Genomic DNA, 16,433 nt, shown 5'->3' on the forward strand with positions numbered 1-16,433 from the left:
AAACACAGTGTGATGCTTCAGCTCACAGTTTTAATTCTGATGATAAGCCTAGTTCGATTCCTGGGCCTCTGGAGTCTCAAGCTTTAGTTCCTAACCCAGCATCCACCTTGCAAGACAATTTTTTTTTTTAATTTTTTTTCCTGTCTTTTTAGGGCCCCACCATAGCATATGGAAGTTCCCAGGCTAGGGGTTGGATTTGGTCTGTAGCTGCTGGCCTACGCCATGGCCACAGCAGCTCAGGATCTGAGCCACGACCCGCGCCACAGCTGCCAGCAACACCAGATCCTTACTTAACCCACTGAACAAGGCCCCGAGGCATATGGAGGTTCCCAGGCTGGGGGTCGAATTGGAGCTGTAGCCACCAGCCTATGCCAGAGCCACAGCAACTCAGGATCCCAGCCACGTCTGCAAACTACACTACAGCTCACAGCAATGCCAGATCCTTAACTCACTGAGCAAGGGCAGGGATCGAACCCGCAACCTCATGGTTCCTGGTCTGATTCGTTAACCACTGTGCCATGACGGGAACTCCCCCAGTCGCATTCTTAACTATGCTGAGCCACAACAGGAACTCCATTGGAAGGCTTATTCTTGATCACAGAGGCCAATTGTTTAGATGACCCAGGACCCAAGTATGGCAACAATTAAAGGAAAGCAACAAAAAAAGGAAAATAAAAATGTCCTTGTTTATGGTAGCAACATCTCTAAATAACACTGGACAACACAAATCAGGCTTCCCCATGACCTGAAAGATGTCAAGTCAGCACGGAATAGCTTAGGACCATGAGAGGCCTGGATACCTGCCTATAAACCCAGTCTTTAGCTAAGACTCGTAGGTGTAACTTTTCCGCAGGTCCCAAGAGACTCCATAAGGTCTTTAAAACTGCTGTTCCTACAGCGATAAATCACTTCATATAAAAACTGTATCTCTGTGGCATTCTTTAAATTGGCTTTAGAAACCTGGGGTATAGTTATTTTCTTGGGGATAGTTCTCAGAAACACAAACCAGAAGGAAAGGCAAGTCTCTAGCATGAGTGAACAAATTAAAGAGCCTTGAGATTGCAGAATAGCCTTATAAAAGTCTTTTTAAAAGCACAGCCTTACCAAAAGTATTTGTAACTCATTCTTGTCGGCATATAGTAAAGGAAATAAAAGTACTTTCCTAATCCTCGGTGTTGAGTAACTTTGAGGCGTAACATTTAAATCAGGCTTGCAAGAAACTCGTTTCTCAACAGTGACCGACAGGGGAGGAAAAACCCAACAGCTGAGTTTCTGCTGACCTTGGCAGTATTTTATAGGTTATACAGTAATGTTTCCCTCTGGAGAGTTGTTCTTTTCCAGCAGCTTTAATTTGTTAAACCAAAAGGAAGAGAATTTGTCTTCAGCCCTAGGCATGCATGCCTTCCTTTTCTCCTCTGACTTTTTGCTTCAGCAAACATTTATTCTAGGTATTCTGTGAACATTCCTTTCTATTGATTAATGATCATGATTAATGCCTCTTTAAATACTAAAAGGTGGTTTTCAAACTCTGAGTAAGGCTCTAATTGTGTCTCACTTCTATTAATCTTTTCCAGAAATAGGAATAGTTGCTTTTGAAGATTCTTGTCTGATAGGGCATGTACCTTAAATGAAAAGTTAGAAATAACCCAGGGAATTATTTTTTATTAGAAGGAATAAAAAGAGCCACCTCATCCCGTAAGACTCCTGAAACTCAGTGCTGCATGTCCTTTGTGATGGATTATTTTGACATTAATGTTCTTTTCCAAATCTCCTAGTTTTTATTTCTGTCCTTCCATTGACCAAATATTTATTGAGTGCCTACTACGTGTCTGCCACTTTTCTGGGCTTGGCATATAATCCTGACCAAAACAAAATCTCTGTCCCAGGATGTTTTTAATATATTAGAGACTGTCACAGACAAACCACGATGCACCATGTGGTTGAGTTGACTTCTATGGTCGTTAACTGAGTCATAGGTCCTGGCTGGCAGGATACATTCCAGTGTGGGCCAGGTACACAGTGCCATAGCCACTAGCTGCACCACATTTATAATGCTCTGATACGGTAGTGCAAAAGGTATTTCGAGAGCATCCTAGTGCCTGAGGTCCATTTATGGTGATTATGGAAGAGCAGTGTAAATTGCCAGTCATCAACATAGTATTTGCATAAGAACCTTAGATTTATGTGTTTGGTTAGAAAAAATATTCCTCCACAGTTGAACATGAATCTCCCTCAATCTGTTTGTTATATAATGTGTATGCATTACCATAGATCTGTGCTTACTTTCTGTGAAATCTTCAATTGATGAACACATTGGAAAAGTGAAAATGAAATGAAGTTTGAAATAAATGAAATAAAATTCAATTATAAAATGAAATTGACCCTTAAGAGATTACCAAAAAAGTTGGTGGTAATTATATTAGCACTTTGATCGAAGATGATGAACCCATTATTTATTGAATGTTGAAAATATGTATTTAGTGAGAGTCTAAAGCTCTTTTAAAAAGTATTCATTAACAGTGAATTCTAAGGCTCTTTATCTGTGCTCCCCCTGGGAATACAAATTCTAATAAATCCTAACACAAAATTTGTAGGATTGGCAAAGCCAATGCTCTCTGGGATTTTTCTGTTTTTCTTTTTTTAGTTTTTTTGTGTTTTTACGGCTGCACCCACAGCATATGGAAGTTCCCAGGCTAGGGGGTCTAATTGGAGCTACAGCTGCCGGCCTATACCACAGCAACACGGAATCCAAGCCATGTCTACACCACAGCTCACGGCAACATCAGATCCTTAACCCACTGAACAAGGCCAAGGATCAAACTTCCATCCTCATGGATACTAGTCAGGTTGGTTACTGCTGAGCCACATGGGAAACTCCTGGATTTTTGTTTTTGATTTTGTTTCTTTTGAAAGAAGCTATTAGTGCCTTTCTTGCATGAGTGCTGAGGTACTGACAGTGAACCTCTATTTGAAAACAAACTTTAGAAAGGCATTCCACAGTGAAAGATGAAAACACAATCTGTTATATGGTCAGCTCTACAGTCAAAGTGATAGCTAACACAGCAATCACACAAATTATGTGCCAGGCACAGTTCTAAACAGTTTATATAGCAACTTACTCCACACCACAAATTTATTCAATAAGGTTAGTGCCATCAAGGTCCCTATTTTATAGGTGAGGAGTCAGGAATTTTCTTCAAGGTCACGTGGAAGAGCAGGAGTAGAACTCAGGCAGGGCAGGCTGGCTCTGGACCTCTGTGCTCTTCACCATGACACGATCTTGCCGTAGACACATACATCATGTGTACAGCATGGAGTCCCAGGTGCCTGAAGGCTGAACATCCTGGCCATCCATCTGCTCACTGAGCCAGAGTGTGACTACACCCACCTAGGTCTGCCCCGGTCTGCTGACTAATGGCGCCCCCAGCAAGTCTGCCTTCTAATATCCAGTAACTGTGAATGTTGCCTTATATGGTGCCTTTGCATTTACCATCAGTTAAAGATCTCTAGATGGGGAGATAACTCTAGATTATCGAGGTGGGCCTCATGTAGGCACAAGAGGGATGAAGGAGGACTCAGAGTCAGACAGTGGCAATGTGACAAGGGACTCGGCAGAGAGACGGAGGAGGAGGTCTGAAGATGCTATGCTGCTAGCCTTGAAGATAGAGGGAGGGGGCCACTAGCCAAAGAATGTAGTTGGCCTCTGGGAGCTGGAAAGGTCAAGGAACAGGGGTTCTCCCCTGGAACCTCCAAAAGAATGCAGCCTTGAAGACCTACACTTCAGTAAAAATAAATATTAAAAAAAATTTTTTTTTTAAAAAAACTTGATGAAAGCCATAAACCCCTTTTCTCAACAACAACAACAACACAATGCATAAGTGCATATATAACCATACAACCAGAACATGTCACACATAACATCAGGAAGCTCACAGGCTTCTTACCTCAAGAACCATAAGATAATAAATCAGTGTTGTTTTAGGCCACTTAAGTCTGAGGCACTTTGTAGGAAACTGATATAGGTATGCTAACAAAGACTGTCCTCTTTCTCCCCCTTTCCATCTGACTCCTTCGGATTAGGAGGCGATGGCCTTTGCTCGCAGAGTTGCTATCGCAGACCTAGACCATTCCTTTGAGGCAGGGCTCTTGTGCCATTCCTAGTGAGTGTCAGAAAGCTCTTCTTACCTCACTCCGTGTCTCCCAAAGTTCCTGGACCAGCTTCTCATCCCACTGGTCTCGTATATGAACGGGTCTCCCTACCATTTCCTGAACTCCTTTGTTTTTTTTTTTTTTGTCTTTTTAGGACCGTACCCATGGCATATGGAGGTTCCCAGGCTAGGGGGCCAATCAGAGCTGTAGCCACCAGCCTACACCGTTTGCCTGTGTGGACCCAGTCACTGATAGAGTCAGCAAATACTTTTTTTTTTTTTCTTTTTAGGGCCACACCTGCAGCATATGGAAGTTCCCGGACTAGGGGTCAAATTGGAGCTGCAGCTGGAGCCTATGCCACAGCCATAGCAATGCCAGATCTAAGCTGCATCTTTGATATATGTCTCAGCTTGCAGAAACTCAGGATCATAAACCCACTAAGCGAGGCCAGGGATTGAATGTGGATCCTCATGGATACTAGTTGTGTTCTTAACCCACTGAGCCACAAGGGAACTTCCAGCAAATACTTTTTGAGTATTTTCCACGTGTCAGACACTATGTTATGTGCTGTGTGTAGAGAAGGATGAATTAGATCTCTTCCTCGTCCTTATGAATTAATGCCAGTCTAATGGGTGAGAAAGACAAAGACAAATAAAATCACAATTCAGAGAAATAAGCAACATAAATAGTTTTCTCCATCCTCTGTTGTTACTATTATTGAAGTCCTCTGCTCGCATCCCAAATCTCAGACAGATGCAAAGAAGTATCAGAGAACAAAAAGGAGACCAAATTGCAAATGATTGCCTTTTTTTCCCTTTGTAACTCTATAGAGAACTACCATGAGTCCAATTCTGTCGATGAAATCAAATGTCCCCATCACTTTGTTGTACAGTAGAAATTATCACAACACTGTAAATCAACCGTACTTTAATACAAGTTCAAAATAAAAAAAAATTTTAAAGAAAGCAGTGTATTTCTTTGTCCTCCAACTGCAAACTTATATTTTTCCTTAGATTAAAAGGAAGAGGGTTCAGGTGTCCTCCATACCTCAGGTACAGAAACTGGAGGGTGTTACTTTTCATAATCAGTAATAAAAGGAGTGATGTGTTTTCTTAATTAAGACATCATAGTGTGTTTCTGGACAAAGAAGGATACTGGTATATACAGTAGGACCAATTAACTTCAAGAACAAAAGATCAGGGACAGCTGTCCCAAAGAACAGAATTCAGCCATTCAAATCCAAATCTTTCCATAATGAGGGATAGTGAGAGTGAGGTCTTTCCTTCTCATACCAAGTGGTTTTTCTGCATGAGACTCAGAATGCTCAGCCCAGGATCTATTCAACCCACCTCAGTCAGGAGTTACTCATACTCTCTATACCTTTAAATGGAAGATGGTGGGAAATTCCTTTCACGTTGACTTAATTGTAAAGAATGGGTGTCCAGAGAGAAAGGAACAGATTGCCTCTATTCTCAAAAACTCATCCAGTTTATTAAAGTACATCTTCCAGCTGCATAGGTTAGGATGTGTTCAGCCAAGCAAGATCCTGAAATGAAGCTGTCAGCCAAGAGCAACCCAGACTTGTCAGGTAGCTCTTTCATATCAGGGCTACTTTTGTTATTCTCTGATGTCCCACCAAGGCAGGAAGAAAATAGCTTTCTGAATAGAATGTTGCCAATTTCCTTGGCATTCCTTGACAAATCTCAAGAGAAACACTGGGCTGGATTTCCAGTTCCCCAATGACACAAAGCAGATTGAAGGCGGAGGGGACAGTAGGAGTGTGCTGATGACCGCAGGCAGGTAGGAGATGGTGAGCTCCTGCAGCAGAGCCCAGATCTCTGTATTTTTGTGTGTTCCTCCCTGTATTGCTGCCTACAATTAGATAGTGATAAAATCTGTTTGGTGATCCTTTAAATGTGGGTCAATCCTAATCAAACCCCTCTAAGATGATCATAAAATGGTTTCATCAAATTGGGATAGGAGGAAGCATCATGTTAATTCATTTTTTAATTGCTGTTTTGTCTAGGTTTTCTGTTTGTTTGTTTGTTTGTTTTAGGGCACACCCAGGGTATATGGAAGTTCCCAGGTAGGGGGCAAATCAGAGCTGTAGCTGCCAGCCTACATCATAGCCAACGTGGGATCTGAGCTGCATCTGTAACCTACACCACAGCTCACAGCAACACAGGATCCTTAACCCACTGAGCAGGACCAGAGATTGAACCTGTGTCATCGTGGATAATAGGTTTGTTTTTGCTGTGCCACACAGGGAATTCCCTGTCGCATCTAGTCTACTGGAGACCAAAGGAAGTGATGAGAGAAGAAGGGATGGATGGAGAGAGTACCACACCCACTACCCCTTGCACAGAAATCACCCTGAAATAACAGCTTCCCCTTACTCTTGGTAATCATGTTCTACCATTGTCACATGGTTTATAAAGTCCAGTTCCTCTGCTCCTTCTTCACTAGTTTGAGTCTCATATCTTAGGACATTTTTTCTTTTCCCAGGCAATGGTTCCCTCCCCTCCTGTGGTCTGCTCTACCCTTGGGGAGCTTCTTTAAATCTGTTTAAGTCAATTACTCTCACAGTCCACACGTCACACACTGACCACATGTCCATTCAAAGGGAGCCTCCAAATGTGTCATAATCTGATCCCGAAGCTTGTAAGCAATGATTCTATAAGAAAATTACTTATATAATACCATGAATAGAAGACATAAGCTTCTTTTCTCCCAAATAAAATAGTAATTTTTTTTTCTTTTTATTTTTTGGCTACCCCCTTGGCATATGGAAATTCCCAGGCCAGGGATTGAATCCAAACTTGGGCTGTGACCTACACCACATGCCACAGTGGCAGCAATGCCAGATCCTTAACCCACTGTGCTGCTCTGGGAATCGAATCCGTAGGTCCACAGAGACAAGTGGGGTCATTAACCTACTACACCACAGCAGGAACTCCTAAAGCAGTGATTAAATTTTTTTTTTTTTTTTTGCTTTTTAGGTCCTCATTCATGGCATACGGAAGTTCTCAGGCTAGGAATCGAATCAGAGCTGCAACTGCCAGCCTACACCACAGCCACAACAATGCCAGATCCAAGCCACTTCTATGACCTACACCACATCTCACAGCAACGTGGGATCCTTAACCCACTGAGTGAGGCCAGGGATTGAACCCAAGTCCTCATGGATACTAGTTGGGTTTGTTCCCACTGAGCCACAATGGGAACTCCTAAAGCAGTAAATTATTAATGTGTGTTCTTCTGCATTCCTTTGTTTGCAAGAAAATTAGAGGAAAAAAGAAAAACCAGGCCACTGTTATCCTCTGTCTGGTCTTCACATAGGCTGTTCCTTCTGCCAGAAATCCTCTTCTCTCTTCCCATGGTTGGCCATGGTTGTCTGGGAAACTCGTTCTGATCCTTCAGATCTCAACTCTGATATCACCGATCCAGGTATATTCCCACTCTTCTTACAAGCTGTGTTAGATGTTCCTGTTTTCTGGATCTACGACTCTTCCCATATCCTAGGCGGTATCACAGTATAAGGGGGCCATCTCTGTCTTAGTTATCATTATAACCAAACATTTGGGCTGATTTCTGGCACACGATAGGCTTTCAATACATAAGAATTTACTGAATAAACAGCAAAGTAAATACTCCCTCTTTTCCCTGCGGATACTAACCCACCCCAGGAGGAAAGAGAAGAGCAAATGAGGGCTATGCTCATCTGAGGCTGAGAGACTGAAACTCAAAGAACATGTGCTGAGAAGGGAAGGATGGAAAATTATAAAAATAGAGTCTGGAACGTAATTAACTCTATTTGAGAAAAGAAAAGAATCTAGGGCATTTTTAATATGACCCCAAGTGAATACATGAAAAAAGTAAGCAATTATGTTCAAGAAAATACATTCAGTCTTGGAGTGGGAGGTACCAGGAAGGAAGAAACTCTCCAGGAAACCTGGACCTCACCTTGCACTGTATTTTCAGAGGCACTGAATGCAAAGCATGATACTGGAATCAGGCCTCCAAAAAAAAAGAGGGATTTCAAGGGCTCAGAGTGGAACATTACAAAATAGACTTAAGACAAATGAGAATATTCTAAATATGAAAAGTAACCTAATTACTGCATTCAAGCAATCTGTGTCACTTCAGAAGAAGAAAATGAAGTAACATGACTTCATTTCAAAGATGGTTTGTGGAATTTAGCTTTGTCGCTCTATTGTCATTATGGTCAACATTTTTCATTTTTGCTAAGGAAATAATAATAGAAGATAACAGAAAATGTAATTAGAAATTAGAATACAATTTGCTCCAAAGAACAACTTGCTGACTTGCTTTAGTTCTCTGGTGGCCTAACGGTTAAGGATCTGATATTGTCACTGCTGTGGCATGGGTTCGATTCTTGGCCTGGGAACTTTTGGCGGGCATAGCCAAAAAACAAAAAAGTAAGAAAGAAAGAAGTACTTACTAAAGAGAAACACTTAGTATCAGGAGGGACACTGAGGGAAGCATTGGAGTCCTAGACCAAGCTTGTCTGGAAGGGATGTTGATAAAGACTTCCCAAAGCAAGATCCCTTCTAGTCCTCGGCATCATCATGAACTCATCACATGCACCTCAGTGTGGTAGATACTCACAGAGACTCAGGTTCAAATCCTGGTCCGTCCACTTCTCCATTGCTAGATGTATCTGAGACTCAACTCCCTCTTCTAAGAGCCTGATAAAAAATTTGCAACATAGGTTTGCCAAGAACACCTTTCTCTTCCTTCCTTGCCTTCTTTCCTTCTTTCTCTTTCTTTCTTTCTTTCTTTCTTTCTTTCTTTCTTTCTTTCTTTCTTTCTTTCTTTCTTTCTTTCTTTCTTTCTTTCTTTCTTTTCCTTCTTTCCTTTTTTTTCTTTCTTTTTTCTTTCTCTTTTATTGTGAAAAGAGAACAAGGTGAGATCTACTTCTTAACACATTTTTTTTTCCTTTTTCAGTTGCACCTGTGGCATATGGAAGTTCCCAGGCCAGGGATCAAATCTGAGCCAGACCTCTGACCTACGCCACAGCTGTAGCAACTCCAGGTCCTTAACCCGCTGTGCTGAGCCGCCAACCCTGCAGACAGACATGCCTCAAATAAATCCATCTGAAACCACAGGGACCACATCCTTAAGTAACAGATAATTACACAGTAGTGACTTTTTTCTGGCTTGATTATCTATAATTTTTCAACCTCCATGCTTTTTTCTCACTGTCTCCTTGTGTGTAGCTGCTTGTGTTACAGTGGATTACGCCCCACCATTTTACTTCTCCTGATGACATTCTCAGAGTGCCTTAGTGGTCTGCTGAGGCTAAAGGAAGATTACAGGCTCTTTTTTTTTTTTTTTTGGCTTTTTTAGGGCTGCACCCTTGGCACATGGCAGTTCCCAGGCTAGAGGTCCATTTGGAGCTGCAGTTGCTGGCCTATACCACAGCAACAGCAATGCCGGATCCTTTAACCCACTGAGCAAGGCCAGTGATCAAACCTGAGTCCTCATGGATGCCAGTCGGGTTCATTACCACTGAGCCACAACAGGAACTCCCAGGCTTTTAAAAAAAAAAAAAAATTTTTTAATTAAAAAATTTTAATAGTGGCGCTAGATTCTTGAAAATGTAGTTCTCTAAACCTGAGTTCCTTGGTGATGGTGCCCCAAATTTTGTCATGTGTGTTGCTGTAATAAAGACCACTCAATCGTGAGATCCATGAGCCTATCCCAGTATTGTATCTAGTGTAAAATGATTATCCAATAAGTATTTGTTAAATAAACAACAAAAAAATACACTGAACCCATGAGGCCTTTTTTAATAACATGAGTTTTAACAATGAAGTGCATTTGGCTAGAAGTAAAAGTGGACCCAGAGTTCCCACTGTGGCACAGTGATTTAAGAATCCGACTGCAGTGTCTCAGATTATTGTGGAGGTGCAGGTGTGATCCCCCGCTTGGCTCAGTGGGTTAAAGGATGTTGCCCCCGCTATGACTCGTATTCAGTCACTGACCCGGGAACTTCCATATGCCAAGGGCAAGGCCATAAAAAATTTTAAAAAGATAAAAAAATAAAAAATAAATAAAAGTGGACCCATTTAATGGTCTATTAGAATGAGAATCACTGGGGAGGTGTTCCAGTTGTAGCTCAGGGGTAACCAACATGACTAGGAACCATGAGGATGCGGGTTCCATCCCCAACCTTGCTCAGTGGGTTAAGGATCCAGCATTGCCTTGAGCTGTGATGTAGACTGCAGACAGCTCTGATCTGGCGTTGCTGTGGCTATGGTTAGGCCGGCAGCTGCAGCTCTGATTTGACACCTAGCCTGGGAACTTCCATATGCTGTGGGTGCAGCCCTAAAAAAAAGATCACTAGGGAGTTCCCTGGTGGTCTGGTAGTTAGAAGTCTGTTTTTTCACTGCTGTGGCCCTGGTTCAATCCTGATCTGGGAACTAAGATCCCACATCAAACTGCTGCACACCATGGCCAAAAAAAGAGGCAAAGAATTAGAATCATTGAATTATTTTTATAGTATATGATAGGAGAGTCTATTAAAGATGGAAGAGAATTCTAAATCTCCGCATCATGACCAAAGTAAAGAGTAGCACACTTCTCTCAAGAATATAGGCAATTCATGTTGCAATTTGCAAGGGATTTAAATTGTTATCAAAATTATTGAAGCCATTACTAAAATTAAAGACTGGAGTGCTGACTGACATTGCCTGATGGGTATGGACTGTGAGTATTTGCCTTTGAATCTGTCCACAGCATCTTTTCTACAAGTTCACTAAGTATTGATTTAATGGTTGATTGAACTAATATTGCAGAGGAATTTCCCAGAGTCTATTTACTCACCGTTTTCTCTCCTACCTCCTGGATCCTTTTGCTTTTATGAGCAACATGATTTGACAGAAACTATTAGGTAACATTTTCCCTTTAAGGGAGGTGGTTCCATTTGGCTTGTTACGGAGCCAAACCAAATCTGTGCTCCTATCCATGTTTGCTCAAACGTCAATACAGAGTACACTGATCAAAGTCCTGATTTTTCCTTCTTTTCAGATGTCCCAATCTCTGTATAAAATAGACAGTGAAATTAGCACAGGTATAATATTCACATGAAATTCAGGTTCTCTTCTCTGTGTTAAACGGGTAGGACCGTCTCTTGTGTTTGGTGATTCTGAGAGAATGCCTTTGTGTTCTTTGGAGGAGTTTGGCTGAAATCTATCATTTGCCTTAAAAACTAATCTTAATTCAGAGTTTGCTTTCCCCTACTCCACTCTCCCCGCCCCCAGTGTCATTCAGGTTTAGGACACTTAGTTATGAAGCTATACTAATAGACTGTGGGTTACACCATTTTGAAAATTGATGATAATCGGTTTGAGATTTAAAGTGGCCTGAGGACTTTGGAGAAAATACGCTGGATCTCTTACTAGATTGCTATCTATGTGATGAAATGCAAAGTAGCTGAACTTTTAAGATGGAGCCATTCTAGCCACAAAGCTTGCTCTGTAGATGTCTGCTCTTAAAACAAGTTAATTTCATAAGGAATATATAAAGGTATTCTTATTTTTCTAAAATAAGAAATAGGAAACAAATTCTCTATAACACCAACTCCATGAAATGCCCATCTCCTCTTCTACCCAGGCATATCCAGAGTTGTAGTTTTGCCTTTTTTTCCATTTTTCTTTGCTCATTCATGTCTTAATACCAGTATCCTTCATGTTTTATGACCTTTGTTTACCCATTCAATTTTGGCACTTGGCAGTGAATCAGGAACCAGGTGACAGAACTATTTACTGTTGGTACAAAGGTCCTATAGAAAATCTCAACAGAAGAAAGGCTGGGGGAAAAATGTAATTGTAATGTATACATGTAAGGATAACCTGACCCCCTTGCTGTACAGTGGGAAAAAAATAATAATAATATACAACAACAACAACAACAACAAAAAAAGAAAATCTCCACACAATCATCCGCTAAGCCCCCTTCATCACCAGCTCCACCACCATCATCATCGCCAAAATATCATTTAATGTTTCTATAGGCCTATCTCCAGGCATCCCCTTCAGATCTCCTTTTCTGTTTTCTTTTTCTTTAAAGAGATTTCCTTGCTTTTCCCTGGATACAAAGATTAAAATTAAAGTAGAACAAAGGAGAAGAGTAACAGGACTATATTTATGGAAGTTCATTCTCTAAATCTAATTTCCTTTGTAAGGCCTTATTTGTTTATGCATTTGTATCCTCTGATATTCCATGAAGGATTATAGATGACTTAAAAGATGTACACAAAACAAGATAACATATACATAGACCAAAAAAAAAATGAGGAAAGAAAAACAAATTGAATCAAAACCTATATCACACAGATCTGAAATTGCTTTAGAATAAACCATAATTTTGGTCTGGATTTTCCTAGTAAATAAAACAAAGAGGGAAGCCTTCAAATAGCAATAGGCCACAAAAGCTATTTAAATAAAATTACACAGCTTTAAGAGTAGGCTTAACTTCAATGGAATGACTTTTAGTAAATACCTTTATAATTGAGAGTAAAGAAACGAAAGAAACGGCATCTATTCAAAATTCCACGGACATTAATTTTCAAGATACATAAAATCTCCAAAATCTCTTTTCTGCCACAAAGGTCTTTTAAAATGAACAGTATTGCACTGACTATGTTGATCATCACTTAGGCAATCTTTTGAGAGTGCTACATGTGTCTGTTACTGAGTGTCAGATAAGCTACCATTTCTGCCCTCTAGGACATCTCCACCTAGTTGGGAAGCAGATGTGCACACATATTTTCAGCAGAGCTGGAACATCCTTTGGAAGGATTACAGAGTGAATAAATGTGGTAGATACACGGTGGACAGTGAAAATCTCAGAGACATGGGTTCAAATCCTCCCTCACCCACTTCTCCATTGCTGGGTACAGCTGAGACTCCGTTCTCTTTTCTAAGATGTGATTATGATAATACCTATATCATAGGTTTGATCTGAACATCTTAGCCTCCTTTAGCTCTTAGTACAATTAGCACCATCCCAGTAAAGCTCCTCTTAACCTGTCCAACGTTGTCACTTTCATATTTCCCATCAGTGCTGTCATGGTACTCTGTACCCTTTCTAACCACATGTTTATATCTGTGATTCTTTGATTAATGTGTGTCCCCAGTACTGAGCCTAGTGCCTGAAACTAGCAGATGCTCAAAAAATTTAGCTTGATAAGTGAATACTTGAATGAATGAATATGTGCATGAATAAAGCTTAAGTGATATCACATGGCAGATACTTAGCTCAGTGTCTGACCTCTTGGTGATGCCATATCCCTGGCTGGGAAAGTTTTCCCACTGTTCCCAAAAAACTATATCATTATCCATAGCTCTTCAGTTATGAGTCTAGAAATTAACTAGACAGGGTTATGGCTGTAACCTAGACGAATCCCCCCCCCCCCCGTCTTGTTAGGGCCATACCCATGCCACATGGAGGTTCCCAAGCTAGGGGTCGAATCAGAGGTTTAGCTGCTGACCTATACCACAGTCACAGCAACTTGGGATCTGAGCTGCATCTGTGACCTACACCACAGCTCATGGCAACACTGGATCCTTAACCACTCAGCAAGGCCAGGGATCAAACCCGCATCTTCATGCATTCTAGTCGGGTTTGTTAACCACTGAGCCACAACGGGAACTCCACCTAGACTAATTTTTATGCAATTCTATATCTTGTTATGCTGATAAGATTAAGAGATCCTTAACAACCATTGATCAGGAACTATTGGTTCTAGGGTTAGGTAATCAAACCAGAAGAGATTTTTTAAAAATTGTACCTTGGTGTAAATTTGATGCGTGCAGGAGCTATGATTTTTCTTATCCTTTGAGTCTAACATAGTTCCTGACATAATGTATGTACCCAGCAAATCTTTGTTTAATGAAAGAATGTATGATTTAATGAATGAATGATTGATAAATAAAGATAAATGTACAAACTCAAGCCATGATTTCTTACATCTGGGAAAGAAAGCTTACCTGACTAAAAAGATATCAGCATTGCTCATCATTTTTTTTTCTCCTGTTAATCTGTCTTCTGTCAATTTTTTTGGTTTTTTTTTTAGGGCTGCACCTGTGGCATATGGAAGTTATCAGGCTAGGGGTCGAATTAAGCTGTAGCTGCCAGCCTCCACCACAGCCACAGCAATGCCAGATCCGAGCCATGTCTGCCACCTACGCCACAGCTCACAGCAACGCCAGATCCTTAATCCACTGAGCAAGTCCAGGGCTCGAACCTATGTCCTCATGGATACTAGTCAGGTTTGTTAATTGCTGAGCCATGACGGGAACTCCTGCTCATTCATTTTTCAAAAAGTTTTACCTTCAGTTTGAATTCTGCCAGCAATTAAACTTTGGTTCTTAGCTAGTATCAATATCCTTCACACAAAACATCACCAAGAACATGCCTATAGTGAACACTGTGGGTTTTATCTCTCATTGAAATGAAAGAATCATAGGCCATCTCAAGAAGAACGTGGCAGGAGTAACTTACTGTAGGATCTGAGCTTGTAATAGATTTGACTTGAGGAAGGAGTCAAAGAGGAAGGAGTTCAGACTGGATTGAACGCTGTCAGAATATGGGGTTAATTCTGTGATTGGATATCTTAATGAATTTTAAGCAGAAAAAAAAAAGGAAAAATAGAAGGACACTAAATCTGTCATTGGTAAGTAAGCACTAATCATTTATATTACCTGGGCAAGGGGGTATTTGGTATGTTTTGACATTGGCAAGGCTCATGTTTTGTTGTGTTCAGACATTACTACAGAGTAGTCTTTTTGCTTTGATCTCTCACAATCCCAGAGCACCCTGGGACCTATGCCCTGGGACTGATGTTGATGTTCTGTGACATTGTTGATGTTCGATAGCAGAACCCCAAGGGACTTCCTGTCATGGCTCAGTGGGTTAAGAACCCAACAGTGTCCATGAGGATGAGGGTTCAATCCCTGGCCTCACTCAGTGGGTTAGGGATCCGGCAGTGCTGGGAGCTGTGGTGTAGCACGCAGAAGCGGCTCAGATCTAGTTTTGCCACGGCTGTAGTGCAGACTGGCAGCTGAAGCTCCAATTCGACCCCTGGTCTGGGAACTTCCATGTGATGCAGGTTCGGCCCTAAAAAGGAAAAAAAAAAAGTAGGAGAACACCAAGACCTACCTGTGAGTGCCTGGCCAGCTCCAGATGTCAGCGATGGCTTTTCTCTTCTCACTGGAAAAATAACATAAAAAATGATTACCATTTATTTGATTTAGATGAAATCAGTTCCTTACTTTCCTAGCAGAGACTAGTAATTCAGAAGTTAGTCAGAAATGTGTTGTTTTCACAGGAAAGAAGAAGGGATAAATTTTGAAACAGGAAGAAGGCAGAAAGGAATGCCTCATTAGAGCAAAGTCAGGGAGTTGGGGTTTTTAAAGACACAAGAAACATGAGAAGAAGGAAAATAGATCAGAAACCTTACTCTATGTTTTGAATTGTTGAGACTGAATTTTAGAAACAAGATTTTGTAAAATAAAGAAGAAGGAAAAGTTGGAATTTCTGTTTTAACAAAGTTATATAACATGGTCACCAAAACATACATGAAAAGTAGCATAAATGACAACATGGGACTTCATCTTCCACCAGAAAATGCTCTAGTCAATCTTAGATTCATACCTAAGATTTGTCACTTTTATTTTAAAATACAACTTTCAAGATGATTAGTTTTTTTTTTTGGCTGAGCCAGTGGCATACGCAGGTTCCCGGGCTGGTAATCAAACCTGCACCACAGCAGTAACCTGAGCTGCGGCAGTGACAACACTGACTCCTTAACCTGCTGTACCACAGGGAACTCCAGGATAATTTGACTTTTGAGTGATTCATATTTCTCTCTGATAGGTAAATAATAAATACCACTAAAGGAGTTCCCATGGTGGTGCAGGGGAAATGAATCCAACTGGTATCCATGAGGATGCAGATTTGATTCCTGGCCTCGTTCAGTGGGTCAGGGATCTAGTGTTGCCATGTAGTGTAGGTTGCAGACATGGCTTGGATCCCGAGTTGCTATGGCTGTGGTGTAGGCTGGCAGCTGTAGCTCTGATTGGACCCCTAGCCTGGGAACTTCGATATGCTGTGGGTACAGACCTAAAAAGCAAAAGTAAGTATAAATAAACAAATACCACTGAAAATAGACCTTTATTCTTAGATATTAAAATACTTAAGATTTTATATTTTTAAGGATATTTAAAATCTTTCTTTGTAAAAGATCAATCAAGCCA

This window comes from Phacochoerus africanus, chromosome 3, assembly GCF_016906955.1.
Source record: "Phacochoerus africanus isolate WHEZ1 chromosome 3, ROS_Pafr_v1, whole genome shotgun sequence".
In the NCBI taxonomy this organism is placed as follows: domain Eukaryota; kingdom Metazoa; phylum Chordata; class Mammalia; order Artiodactyla; family Suidae; genus Phacochoerus; species Phacochoerus africanus.